We start from the raw sequence: 13,073 nt of genomic DNA on the forward strand, positions 1-13,073 counted from the left end.
GTCTTGCGGATTGTTAGCTGATCTCAAATGGAACGAACGAGAAGGGGTAGGTCGTGCCGAAGGTGAATGCTAGACGATGCTTAACATGGTGAGTTTTTAACATTTTGAGTAATATATTTCTTAAAGAAGATTTCTTCGACAATTTCAGGTAGATATGCAAAAAAAAAATATTTTTTTTATTCAATTATTTGATCTATACAAGTTATAATTACCACGAAATTTTTTTCTCGAATTCACCAAGTTCAGAACCACCACAACCCATATTTCACGGCTTTCAATTAAACTGTCGGAATATGCCCACAGTTGGAAATGCAGAACAAAACTTATGAAACAGATTCGTTCCGATTTGCTCACACATTAGTTCGGTACCAACCCACCCCTCTTCGCTGCACAGATCGCAACAACTTGATATCTCAAGAACAAACAGCCCCAAACTGGAAACATAATCAACACACATTAGTCACAGACCAAATGCAAGCGCGAAACACATGACTCATGCCGTCAATCAGCAACAAAATTCCAATCCTCGAGGTTCACCAAACTCAGAGCAGTAAAAAAAACAGTCAGAACAGTTGGAGGCCCCCTCGACGGAGGTCCCCGCTTATCTGGACCTCGCTGATCTCTCCTACTCCAAGTCTGTGTGGTCAAAGGTGGTCCGAACTCGGCACTTGAGGGTTCATTACTTGATTGGATCGGGCCTCGGTAGCATAGTAGCTCAGCTATGCTGAGCGGGACCTGACTCGGGGGTTGCCCTTGATTTATGGACTCATTCAGCACAGAAAGAATACGAGTAACGAGCCAACAAAGAATGCTTGGAGGATCTCTCGGAGCGAATGAGACTGTGCTGGGGAATTGCAGGGGATAGGTGGCTTAAAATAGCTTTTGAAATTTATTTGGCAAAACTTTAGAAATCGTAAGAAACTAGTCATGAACTTTTCACAAAATACAGTGCTCGTTCAATTTAAAAAACAAAAAAACAAAAACTATAATACTCATATCGTTATCGTCGAAATAATTTAAATACACACAAAAACACTCTAATCTAGCAAAAATCTATAAAAATTTTGCGTCGTTTGGTACCAACATTTCAAACTGTAAAAAATTGTTCTATACAAAATAAGGTATTTTATGGCAATTTTAGTATTTTAAATTATAATCTAAAAAGCTCAGCAAAGTAATAGCAAATGTCATATCCTTTTATATCCATTTTGCATATTAGAAAAACATTTACAATATTTTGAAAATTTCACTAAAAAAACAGAATTCTTGGAAATTTTACCATTGAAAACTGTAATTTTGTTAAAATTAACACTAAATTTCGCATTGTCTGTTTTTTTAGATGCGGAATCAGTGATTTTTTGGGGCACTAGTATTTTGAAACTTGCTACATTTTCACCTGAAAAAAGTTTGTTTAAAAATCTAATTTTAAGAAGTTACTCTAAATGAGTTATCGTCGGTTCAAATATCGCCAATTCTGCAGAACTTTTAATTTAGAAGAGACAGTATTCTTGTAATATTTTTAAAAGTTTGAATCTTTTTTAGATTTTTTTGTCAAATCTAATTTTAAACTTAAAAAATTTAAACACTAAATTATAACCATTATATTATAATTATCGTAATCTTTATCGATAGTTCGATTATTCGATAATCTTATCGCCGATAATGGACGATAACTTATTCTTAAAATCTTTCTAAAATCGATTGATTCAACCATTTCATGTTAAATTTTCAATGAATATATTTTTTGAAAATGTAGTACAAAATATCGATTTTTTTCGAAAATACTCAAATTTTCATAATTTGCAACATGGGTATCATACGAAGCGAAATTTCGTATGTTTCTTTCACTTTATTAAAGATTTTTTGAAAAATACTAAAATTTTCGCAAAATACCGTATTTTCGAAAATACTTGAATTTTCATAATTTGCAATATGGGTATCAAACGAAGCGAAATTTGGTATTTTTTTCACTTTAATAGAGTATTTTTGAAAATACTAAAACTTTCACAAAATACCGTATTTTTTCGAAAATACTATTTTTTTTTATTTGCAGTGTGGGTATCAAACGAAACGAAATTTGTATGCTTTTTCAATTTATTTGGGTTTTTTTATCTTAATACTAAAATTTTCACAAATTACCTTATTTTTTTCGAAAATACTCAAATTTTCAAAATATGCAGCATGGATTTTTCATAATTTCAAAAAAAAATATATTATTGTTTGACACCAATATTGCATATTTCGAAAATTTGACTATTTTCGAAAAATACGGTAATTTGTGAAAATTTTAGTATTTTCAAAAATATCTAACAAAGTGAAAAAGCATGCAAAATTTCGCTTCGTTTGATACCCATATTGCAAATTATGAAAATTTGAGTACTTTCGAAAAAATACGGTATTTTGTGAACAATTTTGAGTATATATGGTTAAATTAATCGATTTCAGAAAGATTTTAAAAATGAGTTATCGTCCATTACCGGCGATAAGATTATCGCTGATAGAATTATCGAAATAACGATAACGATAACGACGTTTTGACGATAAGGATAGAAGTATCTTTACCGTTATCGAGCTTTGATAATTTTATCGTCAATATCCTTGTCGATAGGTGTAATTCTAGAGACAAAAGGTCAAAAGAACAAAAAAATCGAAAAATAACTGATTTTTTAAATATTCCTGTGAATAATTAACTCTTTCGAGAAAAGCTGTTATTGAAACGGTTCAATGATAAAGAATCCGACTTCACATTTATTTTGATACATTTTTTATTTCTTTTTGTTTTATATAGTTTCAGGTGAAATAGTCTGATCTCATATATTATTTTATAAAATGTTAATATGCTATCCAATTTTCGCAAAAATCGACCGTTTCCATAAAATTTAAATTTTGTAATTTTTGGTTTGGTGGTGATGAAGACACCTGCCTGTGTGGATCAATCGGACCGCGCACTGGACTCACAATCCAGAGGTCGCCGGTTCGAATCCCGAGGCGGACGCAAAAAATTCTAAGTGTTAATATAGGTATTCGGTGCCCTCTCCCCGTGCCATACCTTCACACTTAGGAGACCCGGGAGGCGGAGTCTTGTCGCAAAAAGAACGATACACGCCTGTGGAACCGTAGACGAAACCGCAAGGTTTAAGAGGGCCACATTATAAGGTGTTACGTCGATTCCGTTTTTCCGGTGATGAAGACAATTCAGAAAAAGTAGTACACTCTATAAAAACTACTCATATCTATAACTTTTTCACAAAAAGTTAAATTCCTAAAAATAGTATTTTTATTTCTTTATTTTTTTAAGTTTCAAAGGATAACTTTTTAGCCGCAGAAAAAAAGAAACAAAATTTTTTGAAGTGATTTTTTTGAAGATTGAATTTTTCATAAATATTGAAAATGTGCTCTAAGAAATGGAGAATTCAAGTAAAAGTCAATTGAAGGTTGATTCCCAGTAAAAAAGTATATTTTTTTTTTGAAAATATGTGTCCGATAAGGCCGATGCAAATATTTTTCAAAGTTTTTGTCCCTTGGCTCGGCCGGGTCGAAAAAAAATAAATATTGAAATAACATTTTATTTGAATGCAAAAATAGTTATAAAATGCATTTTACATTAGTACAGTTGTTTTGCAATCATTAGTTTTCAAAAAAATAAGATTTGACGAAAACAAAAATTTTAGCGAAAAAGAACTTTTTGCGTTTATAAACATCGAAAATTTTCAAAAATTACTAACATTTTGAAATCAACCCAAACATTAAATTGATTTCAGATGATTTCACTTAAATTTCCATTGCAATTTCGAAGTTTTTTTTAACACAAATTTTTGTTTGCCCCCTGATTTTTCGGGCCAACTTTGAAGGGGGGGGGGGAGACAAAACTTTATATAAAATTTGTACCAGCCTAAGCTGTGAAAATTCTCTGCAATTTTTATTCTTGTACTTTAAAAATATGACAAATAGTCGCTGAGCAAAGCAAAATTTTGAAACTGAGATAAAAAAAAAACATTTTTTTCTAAGAGTTTACCTTTTTGTCTTGATTTTTCAAATGATGATATCTCGGCAACAATTTGGCCAATTTTAAATATTTAACAGTGCATTCATTTTGAATTTTATTGATCGCTCAGATAACAATTTAAAAAAAATAAATTTAAAATCAGGGCCTTTAATTTAAAAAGTGCAAATGCTCATATTTGAAATGTTTAATAATAATGATGTTGTGACACAAATCAAATAACATGTAATAAAAGTTCAAATAAATATTTGTTTGGATGATTTAATCAAAACTTCTTTATGCCGTTGAAATTTTGTAGGCACTTAAACTAAAAACTCTCTCAAATTTGAACTTTTTTGACATTTTAAATAAATTCAAATTCTCATCATATTTTTAAAAAATAACACAAAAATCTCACTTATAAAAAAAATAGAATCATGAATATTGTTTTCTAGTTGCTGCCAAATTATCTTTTTCATAAGTTGGCGGAAAGATTTTCAAATATATTTCTAACGAAGTACAAAAATTTGTTTTCAAAAGTCATTTCAATAATATGTCCTACGGACTGCTTAAAATTCTTCAAAATTTCAAGTTGTATTGCCAAATCTTCAAACTCTATTTTTTTAAATCAATTAAATTCTTTCAAACCAAGAAAGCTAATAAAAAAGTGCAATAAAATTGCAACAACACAAAACAAACCTGCAACAGTCCCACGAACCCCACACTCCCCCATCCTCAACCAACTCCACGGTAGCTCGCTCGCTGGCGCGCGCGCGATCACGAAATCATATTTCTCCCCCGATTTGGATTAAATGACATCGCCGCGCTGACAGGAGGGACACAGGCCACCTCACTTCCAACAACCCCCACGTGACAAAAGACAGAAGCCTGCACGCGTAATTGGACTGCGAGGGGGGCACCCTCAGTTTTTATATGTCTTCATTTGGACGACTGCATTGCAGCTGGGGGACAAAAAGACACATCAAAATCGGAGCATCCTTCGCGATCTTCGTCGTCAATCGATTTAATTGACGATTGACCATTTCTGTTGCAGTTTCAGCTTGGCTTACCTGCCCCGAGGGGGTCTCTGATCCAGTTGTGTCAAGGTTTTGTGCACCCCCACCTCTCACCCTGCTTAACTCTTAGTTGAGAGAGTGGAGAGTGAAGAGCTAGCCGATTTGAAGTTGACTTTATCAAATTACCAGCCAAATTAATAACATACATTATGCGCGTTAGCCTAATCTGCAAAGTTGCGTTGCGTTTCAGACTTGGAGACTTGGACGATGACGACCCACGACAGCAACCGCAACGACGACGATGATGATGATGATGATGATTATGGTGATTATTATTATTATTGATATTTTATTACCATGGGTGCTCGTTTACATCTGGACGGACATCTATTGCACCTCAAGTGGTTGAAAGTCTTGAGAGGTGCAACTTGCACTTTTTTTTTCTCTCTCTTTCAAAGTCAGTACACGTGAGGTGAATATATAATTACATGGAAGTCATGCTGGCAGGTCCGCCGGTCGTCATTCGTCTTCTTAGTCAAGTGTCTTTATTGGGGAGGCTAGGAGAGAAAAAAAATGGCGCGAAACATTGTTGCAGGTTGCAGATGATGCCTTGAAGGGGTGTTTGAACACTTCAAATGGAACATGGAACACTATGGACAGTTTAAGGAAGAATCAATAAGAAAAAAAATCTGACACTTTATTGAAAACTGTTAAATGCTACAACCTTCTACAAATTTGCAAAGAAGTCTGGATGGCATTTTTATCAAAAATTACCAAAAAATCAATTTCAACTAAGTTGCATTAACATCTAACAGAGTTGCCGAATGAAAAGTAAATTGTGGTTTGGTTGAGCGTTTTAGCAGAATGCATTACTATGAATACAAAGAGACGAGTTGTTCCTTTTAATTCCGCTATATATACAACTCGTCTCTTTGTATTCATAGAAAAGTAAATCTCGTGAAAGTCACATCAATGTTGCCAAATGATAAAAAAAATAGTTAATCAACTCACATTTTTAATGCTGAAAATTTAAAAAAAAATATTTCAGTTTGAACCAGATTCAAATTCAAAACCTGTAAAATCTAAGTAAAAAGTCAGTGGATTTAACAAATTTTTCAGCTGGATAAATGCTAACAGTGTTGCAAGCTAGTCTACAAAAATACAAAAAGTAATAAGTCAAAATACAGACGAAAAATTACAAAAATTACAAAAATTACAAAAATTACAAAAATTACAAAAATTACAAAAATTACAAAAATTACAAAAATTACAAAAATTACAAAAATTACAAAAATTACAAAAATTACAAAAATTACAAAAATTACAAAAATTACAAAAATTACAAAAATTACAAAAATTACAAAAATTACAAAAATTACAAAAATTACAAAAATTACAAAAATTACAAAAATTACAAAAATTACTAAAATTACAAAAATTACAAAAATTACAAAAATTACTAAAATTACAAAAATTACAAAAATTACAAAAATTACAAAAATTACAAAAATTACAAAAATTACAAAAATTATAAAAATTACAAAAATTACAAAAATTACTAAAAACTAATCTATCAGTTGAAGTATTTTTTTTTAATTTCTCTTATTTTTACATAACATTAATAACATTTTTGTTAGTAACATTTTCGGTAACAACAATTCCGTTAAAAAAATAATAGAAAACTCGAAATGACAGTTTCCACTCAGTATTATTTATTTAATTGTTTTAGGTATTTGAAAAATGTTTATTTAGTTGAATGTACTTGTGTTTTCTTTAAATTTTAAAGGATTTTTTTTTACAATTTGAAAATGGTGAAATGTAATCTGAACAATTTTTCGAAACGGCGTAATTTTATCTTTAAATTAAATGTAACTCACTTCGTTGTGAGCTAGAAATCCAACATTTCATTGAAAAAAATGTTTAAAAAAACCCGTTAAGTTGATTTGCAATCTTTAAATGCAAAACATTTAAGATTCGACGTAAAAAACATTTTAGCGAAAAACACTAACTGCATTTTAATGGAGCACTTCCATTCGAGCAGTTTTTGCTTTTTTTCTACAATGTATCTCTTATGGGAGAACTGTCATTTCTACCACTCGAATCCGGTGCCCCATTGATTTCAGCTGATTATACTTAAATTTCCATTGATTTTTTGAAGTATTTTGAAAAAAAATGCACCTGATTATTTGAGCCAATTTTTTTAAAATGAGGAGGAAGGAGAGGTTTGGTCGGCAAAAGCTTTGTAAAATATTCGCAACAACCTTATTCCTCCGATTTCAATATTTTGTCTGCCTGAATAAGATGGTAGTCAATCAGATTCGTCATCCAGATGTCATGAGTTTGAAGCCCGAGGGAAGTTTGATGGTCAGTTCATAAAAATGGTCATTATGACTTTCAAACTAATATGGAATACTTTTTTTTCGCAATTATTACAGATTTCTACCTAGTCAACGTTTGATAAACATTTCCAAAAATGTTTGATGAAAATTTTGACGATATTTACTTGTTTAACTTACATTGAAACGTGTAAAATTGTTTCAATTATTAAGTTTTTTGTGCAAAATATTTGTTTCGTAAAATTGGATCAATATATTAATAATTCATTAGTTTTTGTTGTGACAATTTTTTTTTTTTAAATACCACCGTATTTTTTTAATACCCCAAATTTTTAAAATGTAAGAAATCACTTTACAAGTGTTCCACGGGCCATTTTACATGATCATTCAAAATGGGCCCGCGGGCCACAAATAAACACTCGGCGGGCCACGTTTGGCCCGCGGGCCATACTATGGTCACCCCTGATTTATTCAATCAATTCCTCCTTAGACATTTTAGGGCCTGCATAGTTTTTTGAAAATATTCGAAATTTTGTATCTAGAGACGAAATTTTTTGATCAGTTAGGTTATCGTAAAACAGGATATTTTATTGAACCAATTTCAAATCGAATAATCAGCAAGCTTTTTTCGAATCGGAATGAGCTCAAAACAAGCCAGAATCAAAGTGATGAGCCAAAATAAAGTAATTCGATCCTAAAACGCTTAAACTTTCAGACCACCAGGAAATCCAAACGAAAATCACCGAAGAAGATTACTCAACGTCATTCCATCACACCAAACCAGAAGGTAAACACACACAGCAAACCTTCTCCCTTTTCCGTCACCCCACCCATGGTGAAAATCGTGACGAACCCAAGAGTGACAGATCTATTTCACACTCAACGACTACGACGTCCCCGCGAGATCATCTTCCTCTCCTCCCCCGTTTGAAATCCTCTCTCATCACTCGCACGGCGAAACTCATCGCCGAGATCGCATCAACTCCTGCAGAGCCAACTACGATAGATGAAAGAGAGTCGAATTTCACTCGCGTCTATTGCACCACGTGAGATTTTATGAGATTTTTTGTTTGTTTATTTATTTTTTTCGCTTTGATTTGGTTTCATTTCCCACAGATTTTACGTCGTTTGGTCGTTATAACTCACTTTTAATTAGAGAAAAGATTAATTTTCTTCCAGCGAATTGCAATTTCGACTGCTTTCGGCGGTGTCCCACTTTTTTTTAGCCGTTGATGACAGGCGTCATAAAGTTCTAGATTAGAGAACGAGATTCCAATCGTGTGGTTGGCCTTCTTGCTCAAGTGCTGCTGCAGCGAAGGATGGAGACGTCTTTATCTTTATGGAATTTGCCACTTGGCGCAATGTGTCGGACGGAGCAGAGTAGAGGAGGCCCCTTCTTTTGCAGCTACTTTCGATTTCACTGGCTTGTTGGGGGCGAACCCTGTAATTGACGTTGTGAGAGAGTTTATCAGTTAGAACGATTTAATTTACTGTGTATTCGGCTGCCAGGTTTTCTAACCGGTGGGCAGACATTTGTTATTAACTTTTTAAGCAGTTTATTATTCCTTTTTTTCTTCAAAATTTAATTTATAATTAAATCTAAATATTTTGCATTCACTAATTTTGAAACTCTTAGGTTAAACCAGTTTTCCATGTTTTATGATTAAGTTTTGAAGTATTTTTCCGTTGTTTTATGAGGTATATTAATTTCCAGTATAATTTCAAAGGCTTTTGCTGATTTCACAAAAAACTTTTTTTATAAGAAATCTGCCTCTGTATCTTTTGAAACTCTCTTATTTTGGCAGGTTAAGGATTTCATCGCGCTTATGCTATATATTTTAAGCTAAACATGGTTGAAAAAAATGCTGTATAACGCTTATTTTTGTTATTTTTTACCTTGAGACTTTTTGAAAATTTGGAATTTTGGGACCACAAATCCGAATAAATAATAAAAATATGTCCTTAATTTATAAAAAAAAAAATAATTTTCGATAGTTTCATAACTGTAATAATGTATAAACTTTTTTTGTGATACAAGTCAAACTTCCAACCCTAAAATTTTCAAAAAGAAAAAGAAGATCAAAAATATGTTGAGGTAGGGTTGGGTTTGGTTGTAGACGGAAGTAGCTTTAGATTTTTAAACCTTTATATTATTTTTTTAATTTAATTTCCATCCGTAGATTTGGAACATTAAATTTGCACAATTTTTAAAATTACCAGAAAACTGAAATAAATGACCTGAGAATTCCCGGGTAAAATAAAGAAATGACAACGAAAACCAATTTATAACGTATTTGTTTTTAATTTATTTGTATGACATTAGATTTTCAATCAATTTTGGAACAACTCAGAATAAAAACTCAAATCAAAATTCAAAAAAATTTAAATAAGTTTTTTTTAAATTCATAACAATACTTTCTATTCTTATGACTTTTTTGAAATTTTAAGTTTATCCTTTAACAAATTAACAGCCTAAATTATCATGAAATAAAAAAACTTTGTTTTTAATTTAAACCTTGTTATTATGCAGGTTTTCGAAACTGTTTCATTGAATAAATGAATACATTTTTTCAATGTTTTTGCTGTAAATATTAAAAACAAATCTTGGCACTTGATCGTGGTTCACAAATAAATGTTCAAAAACTTCAATATTGAAATGTCAAGCATTTAAAAAATAATATTTTCAAATTAACCGATTGAGATTTGAATACATTTTTCTGTTGTTTTATTTTATTTTAATATAAATAATTTCAATAACTTTTAAAGTATTTTCCTCATGTATTGAAAAATTTAAAATGTAAGGTAAAGTATAACTTTTCTCCACTTTGTTATTAATTATTTTCATTTGTTATTGATTTGTCTTTTTTCTATTTGGTTTGGCATTCGATTCAATCAAATTAAAAAATATATAAGGTTGGTACACATTTTATTTAACCTTCTACCGCTCAATTTTTTTATCGACTTTTTTATTTTCCAGTAATTTTAGGCAAATTTTGTTCAACGAAAAAATTTACTTCTCTTGTTTTATTTATAGTATTTTAATTTGCATTTATCTTGTTTAGTTTATGTTTGTTTTTGGTAGTATTTGACCTATTCTACCACCTTCTATCATCACATTTTTCCTATCTAACTTTTTTTATGTTTTTAAATTCCCTTTTCAATTTTTTGCTTGTTTTTCACATTTTCTGCTAGAGAATTGCGCCATTATCATAAAAATTTAAAATCGTTGAGGCATTGTCTGGGACATTACAAAAATTACTGCATACTTGTTTTCACATAAAGTATATAAAATGTTAGTAAAAATCACAGACAAAGCTGACTCCTAAAAAATTTTTAATTTTTAAAAGCATTGTCAAAGTAACATAAGACAAGTCAAACTGCCAAACCTAAAATTTTCTATAAATTTTAGAGTTCTTCTGTCCAAGATCAAAAATTGGTTGAGTTACGCTACTATCAAAAATTTGCAAAATAACAAGTAAACTATGAAAATATTTCTATTCTTCAAATTTTATGTTATTTACCGATCTGCGACCCCAAAATTAAAAAAAAAGTAAAAAAAGTTTTTATTTGATTGAAAGTACAGAAATAAGCTTTATACAATATATAAATGATGTATTATAAATAGTTTATAATCCATTATATTTTTTTATTTTTTCAATGAAAATATAAATTTAAGTAAATTTTTTTCCCTCTAATTCTAAGGGAATTTTTTGAAGGAAATAGGAAAGCAATTTGAAATAAAGTTTTCAATGGCCTGAAATTTAAACAATATAGAATTTTAAATTACATCAAAAATCATACACAGTAAAGGAGGTAAAATATTTGATGGTCAAAATGAAAAAAAAATCTTTAATTTATGGTGAAAAGTAGAAAAAAACACATAAAAAGAGGTAAAGAGGTAATAATAAAATTTAAAATTAACTAAAGTGTAAATTTTTAGGTTTTTTCACTCTAATTTTAATTTTGGTTACATTACTATTGATATTCTAGCAACACAAAAAAATGAATTAAAAAATAATATGCAATTTTGAGTAAGAATTATTTTATCAGAAATAGAACTTAATAATTCAAAAAAATAAATAAAAAAAGCGATTGAAAATGGGAAAACTAGAACTGAGATTTCTTAAAATTCAACTTGATTCTAATTCAATATTTTTAATGTTATGAAATATGACATATTGCAAATTCTTGAAAATACATCATAGTCGTGATTTATTAACATTTAATTTATAATGTACAACAAATAAACTACACAATTAAAAACGCTTTAAACTGTATATAACATTCTGAATCATGCAGTGATAAGCGAAACAAAAATGATATTGTATACATTGGTTTCGGTAAATCTCACCAAATTATTCTTTTTAACAATATAAAAAAGAGGTATAAATTATTTATAAGTGATACCAGATTATGAAAAAATGATAAAAGACTTAAAATTATAAGCTAATTTTGTTAAGTGAGAAGCAAGCAGAAAGCATGGAATTATGAAAAAAGTTGTTTGGAAATTCTTCAATTTGTACACCTGACTAGTGGAAAAGTACTACAAAAGTTAAATTTTTTTCAAAGATTTCAAAAAAAACCTTCGAAAGTAGAGTTGTTTAGTTGCAGATTGAGATCTATCTTAAAATATTTTTAAACATAAAACTCAACAATAAAAGACTCCAAAATTCTGTTTCTAACTGACTGGAACTGACAGGGCTTCCTTCAGTTATCATCTCCAAGAACTAGTCGCAGGGATGGCACAACCGCCGTGTCGTGCCGCGTGATCGCATTAAAGGCAATTAGAAGGCAGAAATCTGGATTATATAAGCCATAAACATGTAGCGCATCTCCTGCAGTCAGTGGTCCTGCTACTGCCGCGGCACGATATTGGCACTATTGCGGCATCAAGTGCGCCGTATTGCAGCAGCAAATGATGATGACTTCTGCCGCAATGCAGGTTAAACGGATCGGTATTTGCTCGTTATCGGCGGGCAGTCAGGAGAGAAGGTAGCACCGAGATGAGATCTGCTTTTTTATCATGAACTGGTTTTAGCTTTTTTTTCTTCATAAAGTCATGAATCGTTGACGCAAGATGGCGTGATTTACCCCGGACGGTTTGTGTGTAGTTGCTCAACTTTTGACTTGACTCTAAGGAGAAACGCAGTTTGAAGGATTTCGAGCGGAGCTCGAGCAGGATAGGATGATGATCATTAGTCGATACAATGTCTAACCTGCGGGGACAATTTGAAGTCCATACCTGCTGCTAGTTAACTAATCGTTATGAGATCAGCTCTCCTTGTTATTTTTTTCTCTCTCATTTGCAAAAACCCGGGAAGTTGATCGGATTTTGCGATGGTTGTCGACTATTAAGATTATGCTAAATAGGGTGCCCCCTCCTGGGGAGTTGGGGATAGAACGAGTTTTTAATAAGTAGAAGCGATTTTAATTTAATCTTAATTAGAAGGCTTATAGAAGAAATCGTTATTGGCTACTGTTTCATTAAAAGTCGATTTGTAATCGTTTGGCGGTGCATGTTACAAGTTTCCGTAAAGTTGGATTCAAATGAAAACAAAAGTAATTATTTATTTAAATTGCATACGACTAAGTGCAATTTGTCAAATTACCTCATAAACTTAATAATAAATTCATGAAATTAGTCATCCCGAAAAATCGTTCTTCTCTCTTCCTGAAAATTTGTTCCCACTTACTCCAAAGCATCGCGAGCCTTCCCTCGGGAAGGAATTCACAGGTTGT

General features: G+C 31.1%; 1 protein-coding gene across 1 annotated transcript in view; it reads left to right on the top strand.

Annotated features, from left to right (window-relative positions):
* Positions 1–13,073, top strand: part of LOC120417655 (uncharacterized) — a 212,976-nt gene that overhangs the window by 151,770 nt on the left and 48,133 nt on the right. Inside the window, exon 3 of the mRNA XM_039579776.2 lies at positions 1–88. The gene's annotated coding sequence lies outside the window, so the exon portion shown is untranslated. The remainder of the gene's footprint in view (positions 89–13,073) is intronic.

The sequence above is a fragment of the Culex pipiens genome, chromosome 3 (assembly GCF_016801865.2).
Source record: "Culex pipiens pallens isolate TS chromosome 3, TS_CPP_V2, whole genome shotgun sequence".
Taxonomy (NCBI): domain Eukaryota; kingdom Metazoa; phylum Arthropoda; class Insecta; order Diptera; family Culicidae; genus Culex; species Culex pipiens.